Here is a 17748-nt window from a genome sequence, read left to right on the forward strand (position 1 = left end):
TACATCCAACGAGAGCATCCTTCTTAAGAGACAATAACGGACAGAGGCACAGAAAAGGAGGCGACATGAAGATGGAGAGAGAGACTGACATGACGTATCTGCAAGACAAGGAATGCCAAGGATTGCTAGCCGCCACCAGAAGCTGGGAGAGAGGCCTGGGACAGTTTATCCCTCTGAGCCCCCAGAGGGCTCCAACCCTGCAGACACCTTGATTTCTAATTTCTGGTCTCCTCCAGAACTGTGAGAAAATACAGTTCCATGGTTTTAAGCCACCCGGTTTATGATACTAGTTACAGCAGGCCTAGGAAACACCATCTTAAATCACAAGCCAACATCGCACTTACCTGTGAAACACCAAAAACATTCCCGTGAAATTCAGTGATAAGACAGTAATTCCTAAAAGACTATGATAATTCAAAGTGCGGCTACTGAAGAGAAGGCACAAGGCAACTTTGATTTCATTTAAGTGGCCTGTAGGATGCCTCAGATGATGCTCTGAAGACCAGGAGAGTGAGGGAATGTTTATTAATGATTCAGCCACAGATTGAGGTGTTTGACGTTGGTCACTACATTTACTCCTGTTACTACTCCTCCTGCACATGAAGTAAAGGAGGCTCAAGAACTTGCTCCTGGCAGGGCTGGCAGGCTGCTGGGAGGGTGGGTATGATTTAGCACAAGGCTGCCTGACTCCAACGCCTTGGTGTTCCCACTACCCCAATATCCCTCCCTGGCCTAAGTTTGATGCTTCTTTCCAGGTTTCCTATTAATGACTGTATTAATCCATTCTCATGCTGCTATGAAGAAATACCTAAGACTAGGCAATTTGTACAGAAAAGAGGTTTAACTGACTCACAGTTCCACGTGGCTGGGGAGGCCTCAAGAAACTTACAATCATGGTGGAAGGCACCTCTTCACTGAGCGGCAGGAGAGAGAATGAGAGCCAGCAGGGGAAATGCCAGACGCTTATAAAACCATCAGATCTCATGAGAACTCAACTATCATGAGAATAGCGTGGGGGAAAACACACCCACGATTCAATCACCTCCCACTGGGTTTCTCCCGTGACATGTGGGGATTACAATTCAAGATGAGATTTGGGTGGAGACACAGCCAAACCATGCCAATGACCATGTGCTTCCCATTCACACCTGTAACTGTAAATTCCTTCAGAACAGGGAACCTGCTTTCATCTCTATACCTACACTATCACAATGAATTTATTTTATACAGAATGAATGAAAGATTGGCGAGCAGGTGGGTGGGAGGAAGGGAAAGAGAGAGGGAGGGAAGGAAGGAAGGAAGGAGGGAGGGAGGGAGGGAGAGAGGGAAGGAAAGGGAGGGAAGGAGGGAGGGAGGGAAGGAAGGAAGGAAGGAGGGAGGGAGGGAGGGAGAGAGGGAAGGAAGGAGGGAGGGAGGGAAGGAGGGAGGGAGGGAGGGAGGGAGGGAGGCAAGGAGGCAAGGAGGGAGAGAATTTGGGTTGAACACAATGTAAACCCACACTTCCCATAAAGAACAGCTCCTTTTCTTCCTGGGCCAGGCTGATGGCTTTTTCCTTGTGATCCATGAACATGCTCTGTGCTAGGCTCGAAAATGATCTGCAAAAATGTCCACATCCTAATCCTGGGAACCTGTGGATATGTTACCTTACATGGCAGAAGGGATCTTGCAGGTGTGATTAAGTTAAAAACCTTGAGATCAGGAGACTATACCAGATTATTTGGGTAGGCTCAATGTTGTCACAATCACCTTCATAAGAGAGAGGGAGAGGGAGATTTGATTACACAGAAAAAGAGAAGGTCATGTGACCACAGAGTCAGCAATTAGAGTGATGTGGTCACAAGCAAAAAATGCTGGCCACCAGAAGATGGAAGAGGCCAGGAACATGTCCTCCCCCAGAGCCTCCAAAGGGAACTTGGTGCTGCTGACACTTCAATTTCAGCTTGTGATACAGATTTCAAACATCTGACCTTCAGATCTGAAGAGAATCAGGTGTGTTGTATTAAGCCATTGAGATTGTGGTAATTTATTACAGTAGCCATAAGACACTAACACACCCTAAGCAGTCCAAAAAACACCAGTTCCTAGTTAAACAGAGCGCTAGGTGCAGACTGAACTCAAAGCCATCAGAAACTGTACAGACATAGTAACAATAAACGTTAATAGGTAAGGAGAGAGAGAAGGGGGAGTTGATACTTTTTATACTTTACAAAGCTATTTAATATATATTACCATTTAATTTAACCCTACATGAACCCTAAGGTTGGTAAAGTAGTTCCTTTAATCTCTCCAATTAAAATTTGATTTTGATTACAAAATCTCCTGTTTGCAAATGAAATAGCAGAGGTTCTGGGAAGTAACACACTCAAGAAGAATAAATACTTGATTTTTTTGAATACTTATTATAGGCAAAGTATTTACTCTTTTCTATCTAAACTGCATGCACTGTAATCCTTAGAACAACCCTCTGTTGAGGTATTACTATGATAAACTCCACCTTCCATTCTAGTAAAGAGAGGCTGGAAAATTCAGTTACTTGCTTGAAATCACATAGCTGGTAACAGACAGCGGCAGGACTACAAACTTGAGTCTTCTGGGTCCAACTTCCTAACCATTAAGCCAGCTTTACCCAGAACTTAACAGGGGCCGGGGTGAGTCACAAAGCTGATTCTAACCTGTTGGTTCTAGTCTTGAAACAACAGCCCCTCCTCGAAGCAAAAAATATCAGGCAGGCATCAGTCTGAATTCCTAAATCCCCCTCCTTCTACTTCTGGTGTTAAGTATGAACAAGTTATTTAGCTCTTCTGAGCTGCCTTTCTTTAATCTGTAAGACAGAGATAAAACTTCTGCTACAGGGTTACCATAAAGATTAAATGAAAATGCATCAAAAAGGCATTTAGCATAGTACCTGGCATATAGTAGGTGCTTGATAAATTTGGTTTTTCTCTTTTCTGGAAATATTGACATATATCATGGGTATGACTCAGAGACGAAGAGTACATTTGGTCAATTATGCTATTCATATTCTCCTAACTGTGGCAAAATTATGGATTTAAAAATCTCTTTATGGATCAATTTCTCTAAGACTACTGAATTATAGAGAGGCCACTCATATACTGAAGCAAAAGGGAAGAAAGAATGTGGTGGGTGGGAGTTTTTTTTTTTTAATTGGCCCACAAGGAAGAATCATTGAAATGCTGGCAATGTTTCATCACCCTTTTCTGTCTGTTTATAAAGACAGTTGTGGCCAAATGGTCTAAACCCATATGTACCAATGGGGAAATCTGAGCTTTATGTACCAAGAGTGGTTGATTTCACAGGTTGTTTAATGCCCAGTTTTCAATTTAATATTTTCCCAGAGGTCTTTGAAAGTATTGGGTGTGTTTTGAAAAGTCAAATAAATATTTGTCATTTTATATAGGGCCATCATTTTTTGTTTGTTTGTGGTTTTTCTTCCTCTCTCAAACACAAATCAAGTGAAATATAAGGTCTGAGCCAAGTGCCCAGGAGCTTATTAAAAAGGAGTCCAAATGAATTTGCTGGCAAATGCTGGGAGTATGGAAATGAGGCAACACCAAAGAATCCCTGAGTGGGCTGGAGAAGAAATGCTGTGCCTGCTGCCGTTTGTGGGCAAGCTAGGACCAGAAACCTAAGTAGCAGAGAATTAGCCCAGAGAGACGTACAGAGGCAGGGATGGGCCAGGGGAGAGGCACCTCAAAGGCCAAAGGCCGGGGAGCATGGAAGGCTGAATGCCTGGAAATCAAGAGCCACAGACAGCTGCCCCCACCTCCAACACACACACACACACACACACACACACACACACATTCACATACATGCACACACACGCGCACACACACACACACTCTCTCTCTCTGAGTCAGTTATCTCATAGCCAGAGCATACTCAGTTAAGGATATCTAATTAACTTCACAGCAAGATCCCATCCTAGAGGAAGGGATGATAATCGTACAATATTTTTACATGCCCCAATCACTGAGTTCCAACAACCCTTAACATTAGAAAAACACTGAAACACTGAAAACACTTCTGTTACTTATTCAGCATATATATGCTGAAAATATATATTTATATATATTTATACATATATGTATATATAAATAAATATATGTATATATAAATACATAAATATATATGTCTATATTATACATAAATATATATATTATACATATATACATATATTATACATAAATATATATACACACACACAGACACACACATATATATATGAATGGATCAAAAAGGTATTCAGCTCAGTACCTGGCACACAGTAGGTGCTCCATAAATGCTGGTTTCTTTCTTTTCTGGAAATATTGATATATCAGGGGTATGACTCAGAGATGAAGAATATATTAGTCAATTATGCTATTAATATTCTCCCAACTGTGGCAGAATTATAATCATATAAAATTATATTCCCTTCCTAGAGGAGGGGAACTTGCTGTGAAGTTAGTCTTAACCAGATAGCCTTAACTGAGTATCTGAATGTGCTCCAACTATCAGATAACTGACTCAGAGTGTGGGTGTGTGTGTTGGAGGTAGGGCAGATATCCCTTGCAAATATATGTGTGTGTCTATGTATATATGTGTGTGCCTGGGTGTGTATGCATATATATATATATATATATATATGGAGAGAGAGAACAGATATCTCTCTATGCATGTATCTATCAGTCTAGAGAGAATGAGAGAGACTAGATGACCCTTTGTAGACCCTGGGGTAAAATGATGTGGAAAAATTGGCATAGTCCTCCCTCATTAAACTCAGTGTCTCGGGAGTCCTCCCTGTCCATTTGGGTTCTCACCGCATTAATTCAGAACATGAGCATTCCTCTTGAACCATCCCCATCTCCCTCCCATCAGTGCACTGCCTCCTCCTTCTCCCTGCACACTCCAGCCTCAAAGTGTAAGCATGATCACATCACTCCACTTAGAAATCCATGATTCCCTGCTGCCTACAAAGTTCCAGCTCCTTAGAATGCAGAAGGGTTGGCACCAATTTTTATTGTTTCCCTCCAGCCTCATCTTTAAGCTCTACCCCTGCTTTATGTTCCAGAAACTCCAATAGATGTTACTGTCCCCAGGTCACTATGTTAGAGAGCATACGCTTGTCTTGATGCTTCTGTTCAGCATTTTAAGTAAGACGGGATTGTGATGTCTACCCAGATTGCTACCTATTTCACAGGCTTCTTCTGTCTGATTGGTCCTACATATGAGACACTATTAAAATGATCTTTTAGATTACTCCATATTGGAAATTTCCAAAATGCAGTCTATACATGGCAAAGTGCATTCTTGAGTTTGGCTGTAGACTACTGAGACCTAACCTGTGACAGGTTCTGTGTTTGCTTTGGGGGCCACAGCGATGAGTAATTATCCTGGATTCTATCTAGTTCAGGGCACACACATAATAAAATAGAGAGAGAGCAGTGTGACATATTAAGCAACAGAACACCATAGGATTCAACTAAAATTATACATTCCTAGGAATGAATGGTTGCTTTTTGACTCAGGGGTAAGAGAATTCCCATAGAATACCTGATTCCTGGGTAAGATTTCAGTAGATTGCGGTACACAGAATAAAAGCCCCCAAAGATGCCGACCGCCTAGTCCCAGAATCTATGAACAGTCCTGCTTGGCAAAAAGGACTTTACAGATGTGATTAAGGAGATTGAGATGGGGAGATTATCCTAGATTTCTGGGTGGGCCCAATGTAAGCACAAGGGACCTTATAAGAGGAAGACAAGAGGGTCAGTGCCAGAGATTAAGATTTGAAGATGCTGTATGGCTGACTTTCAAGATGAAGAAGGGACCAGCAGCCAAGGAATTCAGGCAGCCTCTAGAGACTGAAAAGACAAGGAAAGACATTCTCCCACAGAGCCTCCAGAAGGAGCACAGCCAACACCTTAATTTTAGACCCATTTTGGGGTCCTGACCTCCAGAACTGTAAGAGAATAAATGTGTGTTGTTTTAAGCCACTAAGTTTAGTATCAATAGGAAACTAATGTACACACACACAGGGGTTTACCAGGAATTCACTAGAAAAAAAAACACATGCAAAGACAAATGTCCTAGACCACTGTGCGGTCTAAGAAAAGCTCAGCAGGGTCATCGGGGAGTCCTCAAACCAAAGACACCGCGGGGGACTCTTGTGTCTCTCCGGACCAGGCCTGCCATGCTCTGTCACTGGCTGGGAGTTGCCTGCAGGAAGAGTGGCTTGCACACAACCACTGCAATGGCTTCACAGCACAGCAGCTGGGCCCTGATCCATCTTCCTCCTTGGAGTTAGGGGCTTCAGGACAGTCTGACCTTTGCCACTGCCACTGTGCCTGTTGGAAACCACAGCCCCTGCCCCTAACCAGTCCAAGGTGAACCCGCCTTCCGCAAAGGCTCTCAGGATACTGGGTTGAGGCAGCTGTACCTCTCTTCCCTGTCAGTGTACCTGGGATGGAGAGATGGTCACCCCTGTTCCCCGCAAGACTACGATCCTCCTTTCCTTTTCCATCTTGTTTTTGTCTTATTCATACCTGCCAGGTGAGTCCTGGTGGCCCATTCAGTCTGAGGGAAAGAACCATCTTTTAGTTCTCTCTTAAGAACTAGGAATTAGCCTCTTTTTTAAAGTTGCCATCTCACTGTGTTACCCAAACTGGACTTGAACTCCTGGGCTCAAGTGATCCCAGTAGCTGAGATTACAAGCACACACTACTGTACCCCGCAGGAATTAGTAATTAGATTAAAACATTCTGCTTTGTGGTTCATTTCAGTCTTCTCCAGATTTTTGAAACTGGAACTCCTGAGGTCCTCTCTCTTCAAGAGACTCATCCTGCCCTCAGTGCAGAAATAAACCACCCAGCACCAATATAGGAGAGGACTTGGAACTCAGTTATTGAACTGTGCACCTGTTGGTTTTGAGCTGCTCCCTACCCAATAATCTTTGCTTCTGGTAACTGGGCACTTCCTTGCTGCAGAAAACCCATTCTATGGGGTCTAGGTGAATGGGATTGAGTCGTAGTGACACCCAAAAGAAAGAATGGAGCAGGTGATTCTGCCTGACCAATCATTTTAGAAGAGACACATTTGCCATAGTCCAGAAACTGAAACCAGATCCACTGGATGCTACAGCCCCATATTACACAAAAATAAGATACGTAAAAACATAGCACAAAGTAAACACCAATTGTCCTTTCCTTGTCATAACTGTATCCATCCTCTTTTTTTATGTGGCCAGGTCTCCTGATGTAGATGCCCATCCAATCTACCTTGGAAATCCACCTAGCACCTTCCAGATTCAATTTACTAGGCCAGAATCACCCTATATTTTTCCCATCATTTCGACAGAGCACTCTGATCTACTCAGCTGAACTTTCTTGGGCCAGCTTTGAGGCCATCCAGTTCTTGACTGAACCAGACACTGACCTGGCCTCCTTCTCCTCTTCCTCTTCCTCCTCCTCCTCCTCCTCAGGTTCCCTAGAGGTCCCAGTAGGCCAGCTTCCCTCACCTACAATGAAATTGTCTGCACCATAAAATGCTAAATACAGAATCCACTCAGCACCTTGAGCATGGTTTATCCAGTGCAAGCAGCAAAGGCAGTCTGAAGGCAGAATCTGCCATTCAAGCTGTGTTTAGGAAACTCCACCTTCATGGCCTCTGCCCTGCACCAGCAGCGGGTGACCAGCCCCAACCTTCATGGGGAGAGAAGACAAAAGGCCTTGGAGATAGCACTATTATGTGTGGAAAAGGAAAAACTGCTGAAATTAGTCATGAAAGACCCAAATATTTCCTGTCGTTAAGTCCAAGGCATGCATATGTGTAGTGGGAATAAAGATTTTATGAACATTTTTTCACTGTTTATATATGACCTACCTACCATCTGGTTTGGCTCTTTACAGAGAAATGGGAGAAAGAACCAATTATGTCCTATGAGGTGGAGGTGGGGGCACGAAACATGGCCAAGGGTTAAAAACCACATCTGCCACTGACCCTAAAGACCTCTGGGCTGGAGGTCTCCAGGCATGTCTGCTGTGGCTGTGGCTTCTGTCTGACTCCAAGAGGAAGAGAGCATTCAGCAATGTTTCTTGAGGGTGACTTAGTGACAGCAAGGACATCCAGCCTCTATGTGATCTGCTTATCATTAATTTGTTATTTCTTGAATGAAATAGTCTCAATTCATCAGTTTCTGAGAGGTGTGATTTTGGTAGAGTTCTGGGCTTATCATCAGACCATTGTTTGAGTTGTATGATCTCAACTCTGCCCTCTATTCACTGAGTCTGCTGTTCCATCCTAGGCAATTTTCCTAACCTCTCTGAATCCTCAGATCTCCAGCTGTGAAGTGGAAAGCGTGAACACGTAGGTCCTCATGAGGTTCATGACCCTGGTTCCCAGTGGGAGCTCTGGGAATGTCAGCAGTGATGGCTGTAAAGATGGAGAAGATGGGAGCCATTCCTCCTAACCGTGCTTCCCTTCACTTGGCTTGCACAGGAGAGTTTAGTAAAATTGTCCCTGGTTAAGCCTGTTAAATTAAGGCCACCCAGACCCAAGAGGCAGCAGCGGAAAGCTGTTTGGTGTCAGGGAAGATGATGACAAGTATCAATTTCCTCAGCAACGCTGACAAGCAGGAACATGCGACCCTCTGGACAGTTGGCTCTCCTTAGTGTGATCAGCAGGCAGAAGTTCAGCCACTGGATAGCAAGGTTTGCAAATGCTCCTCTCTCAGGACTGCAGAATCAGATGGGAAATCTCTGGAGAGGAGAATCTCAAGAGACCTGGGGCTCTTCCTATTTTGAGTGAGGACAGAAATACCCTAGGCAGAGCTGGCTTCTAGCAGCATGTTCACCCAAGCGGGCCACAAGTGGGGATTAGAAGCAGACACCAAAGGCAAGTACAACCAACAGGGGAGAAGTTGGATGAACTCCTTTAAAGTTCAAACAGTTGATTTTATCCTGATTTTGTTCAAGGCTGAGGGGTCATTTCTTATTTTATCCAAATCAGTTCAGCAACCTCTAGAGAGAAGACAAGGGTGCTCCTATAATATTTCCAATGCCCTCGGCTAAATCAATGTTTTTACTCTGCCCTGAAACACCTAAAATGTCACTGGAAGTTAGAACCTTAAGTAGCTTAAAATAAGAGTATTACCATTTCAGTGTTCAACGATAAATACATGGAGTGGGAGATTTCAGTATTATGTGATACACATGTCAGCAGGTCTGACCCATTTTCGTTGTTTGAGGGGAGAGACTGGATTTGATTTGATGCAGAAGTTTTCTTCTGCATTGTTTTGACAGAACAGTTCCATCTCAAATTGCTTTAAGGTTGTGTGCACATCACACCCGTCTCTGGTACCTGCTCAGGACACTCATGGGTAGTCATAGCCAAAATTTCTTTCTGAAAGTGCTTTCTGATATCGCCTGAAACAATGGAAGAAGTTGGAAAGGGCTCCCAAGCTCTCAGAAGGCATTTCATAACAGACAGAGTCCATTTAAAGCTTCTGAGGAAGTCAAATTTGAGTAGAGATATGAAGACGTAAGTGGAGAATGGACATTTACTAAGCAAAGGAGAGGCATGCATCCCAGCTGTATTCGTCAGTTCTCATGTTGCTAATAAAGACATACCTGAGACTGGATAATTCATAAAGGAAAAAAGTTTAGAGGACTCACAGTTCCACGTGTACGGAGAGGCCTCACAATCACGGTGGAAGACGAAGGAAGAGCAAAGGGACGTCTTACATGGTAGCAGGCTAAAAAAAGCTTGTTCAGGGGAACTCCCATTTTTAAAACCACCACATCTTGTGAGACTACCACGAGAACAGTAGGGGAAAGACCCGCTCCCATGATCCAGTTACTTCCCACCAAGTCTCTCTCATGACACGTGGGAATTAAGGGAGCTACAATTCAGGATGAGATTTGGGTGGGGACCCAGCAAAACCATATTACCAGCAAAGAGCATATTTAAGAACCCAGTAGGAGGACTAGTGTGGTGCTGCAGTCAGCTTGCACAGGCTCACCAGAGCCAATCATATTCAACTCTTCCCAACTCTGTGACCAGTGTCATCACGTTTGCAGCTGGAAGTTGACCTTGGTGTGAGTATTTACACCACAAAAACTGACAAATGCTACAAATCAGGACTTTTTTAAAAAAGCACAAGTACCTTATTTTCTTACTTGCACTCTTGTTTGTAGCAGTCTGAATGGCATATTATAAAAGCTCAGTAAATGTGAATTTTCTGGGAAGTGAATTGGAGATAGACAGTCACAGAATTCAGTAATCCGCCTTCTCGACCGACTGTCTAACCTACAGAACAGAGGAAGGGACCATACCCTGGGTGGATAGCCTGAACATCTTGATTTTCCTAGTTGGTTCCCAGAGAAGCAGAGTCCTATCTGCCTCCAGAAGTGACTCTTTCACTAACTGAGAACACAGACCATCACACATCTGAGTCTCACTTTCTTCATAGCATTGAGAATTTGTCTCAGTTATAACATAACTTTTGAATCAATCTATTAGCATAATTTGTATTGGATTTTACTTTTCTCAGTGCCATCAAGGGACCCACATGGGCTCAGAACATCACTGGTTGGCCTACCTGCGTTAGAGGAAGAAGAGGAAACCTACATCCAGCCTTTTCTACAAAAGCAATAAAATATATATGGATACGTACTATTAACAAGGGCTTAACTTTAAGAGTAGGAGCACTGGAGTCAGTCACATTTAGTCAAATCTTGAGTTCATCACATTATTTTTTGTGACAAGGGGAGTTTATTTTTCATTTCTGTGCCCAGGTATCTTTATTTGCATGAATTTTGGTAGCATCTACCTCCTAAAATTGTAACGAGTTAATGAGATAATGCAAGTATAATCCTTGGCATAGTGCCTAGTATGTGGTAAGTTCCCCAAAAATAGCAGTTAAAGGTTTTGAAAATGCAAAATTATAGACCAGAAGGGGATCTAAAGATTACTTGGTCCAATATTCTTCATGGTAGATCTGCCTCTTAACTCGGAACCACTATGTGCTAACTTGTTTTCTGGATGTATGTTATTATTTACAGTTCTTTAAAGAGCCCTATAAGCTGCATATTATTATCTACATTTTTCTGATAGAGCACTTTTAGGGAGAGTGTAACTGAATTGCTTAAGGCCATTGTTAACATGTGGCTGAAAGATAATTTTAATTTAGATTTGCCTGTCTTCAAAACATACTGTGCTGCTTCAATAGGTAAGAAAGTTCAAAGAGAGGGAGTAATGTGCACAAGCTTAAAAAAAAGAATAGGCCTACTACGATTTAAATATTTGAATTCCATGCAAGTATGGTTTCCATCAACCCTCACTCTTACTGATCATTACACAACTAGATTTAGATCAGCTCAAAATAAACTACACGTTATGTATGGACTAATAATGGGACTTGTTCACAAGTGGAAACACAGGGCAGTAAATGCTTTTTGGTTATCCAAGGGTATTAATTAAAACTTTGGTTTTTTTCCCCTATTCACTCCACATAAATGTCTAAGCTTCCAAACATTGCTTCTAGTCCTGTCTCCCACTGCATTTGTGCCTCAGTTTCCATATTTTGGAAAGAGGAATCATAACATTTCATAATGCCATTGTGAGAAGTCAGTTGTCCAAAAGTACTAAGTGTAATTCTACACACACAATGAGTAGTCATCCACATTTGCTTTATTTCTCTTTCCCCAAAACACAACTTTGTCATTCAGCTGTGTCCCAATTTCAGCACTAGGGAGGATGTGATGTTCTGTTGGGTATACTCTGAACCATGAGTAACCTCAGCCCTTCTTTACAGGGAAAGTGATTCCTCTATCAAGGACTCTTCATCAATGATGGGGGGTGGTGACAAGGAATCAAAGTGCAGTCTTGGAACATTCAGCAAAACATTAACTCCTTCATTAGTGATCATTTCGCTTTGAGTTCTATTGTATGCCAATTCATCACAGTGAGTGTGGGTAGCAAGTCATGAGTGATGAATGAGCACCGCACTCAGGTACTTTCATAATTAAGCGATGGGGAGGAGGCAGGAGGACCAGGCTCGGCATCCCCATTCTATCATGAGTCTGTGTTCACATCCAGGTCTCTTTATTTGCTTTCGAGAAAATGTATATGGAGAATGAGAACTGCATTCAAGCCCAGCTCTGCTGATAACCAGCTGTGTGACCTTGCATGAGCCACTATGCTGGCCATACTTATGAAGAAGGGTGAACACAGTCAGAAAGACCTAGCTGTAGATTCCAGCACTGAAATTCCTAGTTGTGTGACCTTACAAAACCAAAAAAGAAAAGGATAGGCCAATATCCCAGATGAACACAGATGCAAAAATCCTCAACAAAATACTAGCAAACTGAATCCAGTACCACATCAAAAAGTTAATTCACCATGATCAAGTAGGCTTCATTCCTGGGATTCAAGGTTGAGTCACCATACGAAAATCAATAAATATGATTCACCAGATAAGCAGAATTAAAAACAAAAACCATATGATCATCTCCATAGACACAGCAAGAGCTTTCAACAAAATCCAACATCCTTTCATGATTTAAAAAAACAAACAAACAAACAAAAAACAAAAAAAAAAAGAACCAAACTCAAGAAACAGCCAACGTCATACTGAATGGGCAAAAACTGGAAGCATTCCCCCTTGAAAATTGGAACAAGACAAAAATGTCCACTCTCACCACTCCTATTAAACATAGTACTGCAAGTCATAGCCTAGCTATGTGGCCTTGACCTCACAGGTTGGCCTCACAACCCATTACAACTCTGAATGTCTCTCCATATTCCACAGCAGTGCTATGCTTATTTGAATGTTTATGATCATGTTTTGGTTAGTTTGCCATGAAAAATCATTTGATCTGACCCCCCCCGCAACCATATTAATTTCCCACTGCTGTTGTAACAAACGACTACATAGTGGCTTAAACCAACACAAGTTTAGTTGCTTGAAACCCAATGCCTTATAACTCTTGAGGTCAGAAGTTCAAAATGGATCTCACTGGACTAAAATTGCATTGTCAGCAGGACTGGGTTCCTTCTGGATGCTCTGGGGTGGAAGTCATTTCATGGTCTTTTCCAGATTCTAGAGGTTGCCTGCATCCTTGGTTCTGGCCTCTGACTCCATCTACAGAGTGCATTGCTCCAGTGTTTGCTTGATTCTCACATCTCCTTCTCTGGCTTTTATGAGAACCCTTGTGATTACATGGGTCCCATTCACAAAATCAGAGTAATCTCCCCTACGCTTGCCTTAATTACATCTGCAAAGTCTCTTTTGCTGTGTCAGGTAACATACTCACAGGTCCTGGATTAGAACATGGGCATCTTTTGGTGGTTGTGGGGCAGGGGACATTTTTCTGCCTATCATACCCTCTTACAGTCAGTCAGATTAAAATCACATGACAAATACCCAAGAGAAAAAGTTACAACCTCCACTGGCAACTCACTTTGATGATAACAAGGAAATGCAAAAGAAAGGACAAAATTGCGATCAAAGGAAATCATTTAGCTTGGCTGACTTAAGCAAGTTGAATCAATCTGTGCTCAGTTTCCGTCTGTAAAGTAAGGATTATCATATTACCAATCAAATAGATTTTCTGTAGGAATTAAATGAGGTGATACTCTCAAAGCATTTGGCACAGTGGCCAGAACATCATGGATATACTAAAAATTCTAACCCTGAGGCTCCACCTCCTTTGCAATTACTACGCCATTCATGTAAGAAGAAAGGGACCAGTTGATGAATACTCAAGGATAAGTGTCACTGTGACTTGCCGACCTACACAGCATCTCCAATTAACTCTCAGAGAAGACCTTGCTGACTTCTCTTGCCAGACTTGATCATATTAGTTTAGATTTTAAAAGCAGTAAGTAAGGTGGATGGCAATTTAAAATTTACATTTCTAAATTTACATTTCTAGGAGAATTTTCTCCCTTCTTCTTCACCATAGCTCTCTACTCAGATGTGTTAATCACTTCTCCCCAGAGGAGGAAAGTGAGAATCAGAGTGGTCAAGCCCAAAGTCAAGGCACTTAAGCAGAAAGTCAGGCTCTAGTCTTGCTTTTCCAACTCCAAATCTCACACCTTTCCACTGTGTCATGCTGCCTGCATATTTGTTTGCCATGTGTCACACTTATGTCTTATGGCTGGGAAAATAAGGGCAATAAATCCAGCAGAAATTAACAAGTGACTCAACTTTAAAACAGGTGCTGATTCAAAATAATCCTACATTGCTGATTTTTTACACACACACACACACACACACACACACACACAGTGTGTGTGTGTAAGTTCCTTGGGCTCAAAATACTAGAGTTGGGCTGACCTGGGTTTGAATTCTGGTTCTGAAATTACAGTGATATTCAACAAGTTACAACCTCTCCTAACCTCAGTGCCAGCTCCTGCTGGGGTAAACTCCCAAGTCACTGTCATTTGGGCATAAATGTGAGAGTGAATGTAACTGCTATGTGACAGATTTGGGGGAGAGTCTGTACTTATGGAAACATTCCAAGGCAGGTTTTATTTAATTGATTCTTCTAGAACCCTTGCAATTAAATGGAAACAATGACAAAGGCTCACAGGCTTAACTAAGGTGAGGCCGACTTTCCTTCCATCTATCTGGACCATATTTTCTAGGGACGCTTATTTGGGGAGATAAATATTTAGGTTTGAAGAAATCATACTCGATTTCTCTGGAGCCTTCTTGCTTCAGCTGGATATGCAAAGAGTTACAGTCTGGAAGGTGCACCATAAATCCAGTGACAGCTATTCTGGAACTGACTGGAGACACTTTCAAACCTAATTAAAGTGGTTTCCCTTTTTGGATTTGCTCCAGGTATCCATTTACTGCATGGGCTAAAAACTAATGTGTAGCAAGATTTGGGATCAGGGCCCTTATACTGGGAGGTTTGTTATATGTGATTAAGCTAAACTGCTTAGTTTAATTTGAAATAAAAGAAATTGCATTCCATATTCAAGAAATAAAGTAAGTAAAAATAGAATTACAAAATAAAAATCTATTGTTTGAAACCAAGTACCTATTTCAGGAATTAGAAATATTTGCTTTGGAATTCTTTCCTCAACCATAAGCCCAATTCCTTTATACATAAACCCAGTGATTATCCCCTCATTGTCCTTTTCATTTTCTCTTCCTTTCTAATCTCATGCTGATCTCCTTCCATTGCAATGTCATTATAAAGAATGAGTAAGATGTCTTAAGTTACTTAGCCCAGTACCTGGCACATAGAAGGTGTCCACTAAATCATAACCAGCATCAACATCCATCATCGACATAATCATCATTGTCATCGTCATCATCGTGGCACCATCACCATTAACACCATTTGTCTGAGACCCTCTCTTTCAGTGAGGAAGGGTAGAAGGATACAGGTGAAAACCAGAGCAACACTGAGAAATCTAACCTGTGCCTAACAATTGCTTTCACTGAGTACCCAAAGCCAATGTTATCCCAATGGTACAAAGGAAGAACTGAGACACAGATATGTTAACAGTAATGCTTACGAATATCTCTTTAACTCTCATTCACCCTGCACATCTCAGCCCAATCATCAGCTACTCAGGGAAACCTTCCCTGAACCCCTGGACAATCAAATTCTTCCTGGTATGTAATCTTTTAGTATCATGCACCCACCAGCTTTGTAATTCTCACAATTGCATGTTTATTTTTATTTCTATTATTATTTGACTACTATCTATTTGTGCCATAATATTGTAAGCTCCTTGTATGATTTTGCTTACTGTTATACCCCAGTTCTTGGCACAAAAAAGTAGTCAATAATTTAATGTTTTGTTTTTTAGAGACAGAGTCTTGCTCTGTCACCCAGGCTAAAGTGCAGTGGTGCAACCATACCTCACTGCAATCTCAAATTCCTGGACTCAAGTGATCCTTCCACCTCAGCCTCCCAAAGACCCAGGATTAAAGTGTTAGCCACCATACCTAGCCAGCAATTAATTATTGAATAAATGAAAGGATAAATGGATGAATCAAAAATACTAACAATAACAAGTGTTGGCAAGGATATAGAGACGCTGGAACACTTATACATTCTTGGAGGAATTGTAAAATGGTACAGCCACTTTAGATAACAGTTTGGCAGTTCTTCAAGCTGTTAAATATAGAGTGAGTTACCCTATGACCCAGCAATTCTGCTTCTAGGTACAGATTCAAGAAATTTGAAAACACATTTCTTCACACAAACTTTTGCAGGAATGTTCATAGTAGCACTATGCATAAATAGCCAAAAAACAAAAATCCCAAGTTCTCATCAACTAAAGAATGGATAAACAAAATGTGCTCTATTCATACAATGAAATAGTATTTGACTGTAAAAATAATTTTAAAAAAACTTGACATATGTCACAGTATGGATGAATCTTGAAAACAGTATACTGAGATAACCCAGCCTCAAAAAGCAGTATATTGTATGATTCCATTTATATGAAATGTCCAGAATAGGCAGACGATAGAAATGTCAAGTAGATTGGTGGTCGCCAGAAGTTAGCGGAAGAGAGAATGAGGAATGGTTTTGAAGGGATCAGGAATTTCTCTTTGGGGTGATAAAAAAGTTTTGGAATTAGACAGTGGTGATGGTTATATACGATGTGAATATGCTATTTAAAATCACTGAATTGTGTACTTTAAAATGATAAATCTGAGTACAGAGCGTTTTAGGGCAGTGGACGTACCCTGTTTGATACTGCAGTGGGGGATAGATGCCGTGACACATTTGTCCACATCCATGGAACGTGTGGGAGTGAGCACCAACGTAAACTCTGAACCCTGGATGATTGTGTCAATGTAGGCTCATCGATTGTAACTAGGTACCACTTTGGTGGGGGATGTTGATACTGGGGCAGGCTGTGCTCCTGTGAGTGCAGGAGGTATATGGCAAATCCTTACGCTTCTGCTCAATTTTGCTGTAAACCTAAAACCTCTCTAAACAAAAATAAGGTCACTTTTAAAAAATGGTGAATTTTATGTTATATGAATAATATCTCTGTAAGGTTGCCATTAAAAAAAAAAATGCCTAATGTGCTAGAGCTTGTCTGACTCCAAAATACCCACACTGCCTCCTGTACACTAGAGTGCTCTATCAGGCAGTAGGGCCTCTTTAGGGGCCACGTGCCTGTGGCTGCCGACCCAAATGTCTCCTGGGAGCTGGGAAGTGAACGGGGGACAAAATACCCCCTCCCAATTCCTGCCACACATTCATTGGGAAGGTTTCATTCTGGGAAGTTCAACTTTGAATATTTTCATCATGAATAATTTTAGGTTACTGCCTCAGAAGTAATTGTAATGCACCTTTAGCAAAGTCTGTTTTGCATCTTGTAGAGCTGCTCCCCACTACAGCTGTTGTAGTAAATACATTTTTTAATGATGGAATCATGCCTTCCTGTTCTAGTTCATCCCTGACTTCTTCTTGTTTAGGCCAAAGAGCACAAAGCTTATTTCTCACTAAAAAATGCATCCCAAACTTTATCCAGCCTCCCACCCACCCATTCCTAGCCAACTTTCCCAACATCTCTGAACACTTGGGAAAATTGGAGATAGAGGACACACAGACTCTACACAAGATCTTATTAGAGGGAAATGGAAGAAACAGTGTTTTTTGATATCTTAAGGGGGAGATTATAGCCAATTTTTGTACATAATCTCTAAAGACATGGGTGGACTTCCTCATGGATCTTTCCATCAAGTTTGCCATTGGAAGGAGG

The sequence above is a fragment of the Macaca thibetana genome, chromosome 20 (assembly GCF_024542745.1).
Source record: "Macaca thibetana thibetana isolate TM-01 chromosome 20, ASM2454274v1, whole genome shotgun sequence".
Lineage (NCBI taxonomy): Eukaryota > Metazoa > Chordata > Mammalia > Primates > Cercopithecidae > Macaca > Macaca thibetana.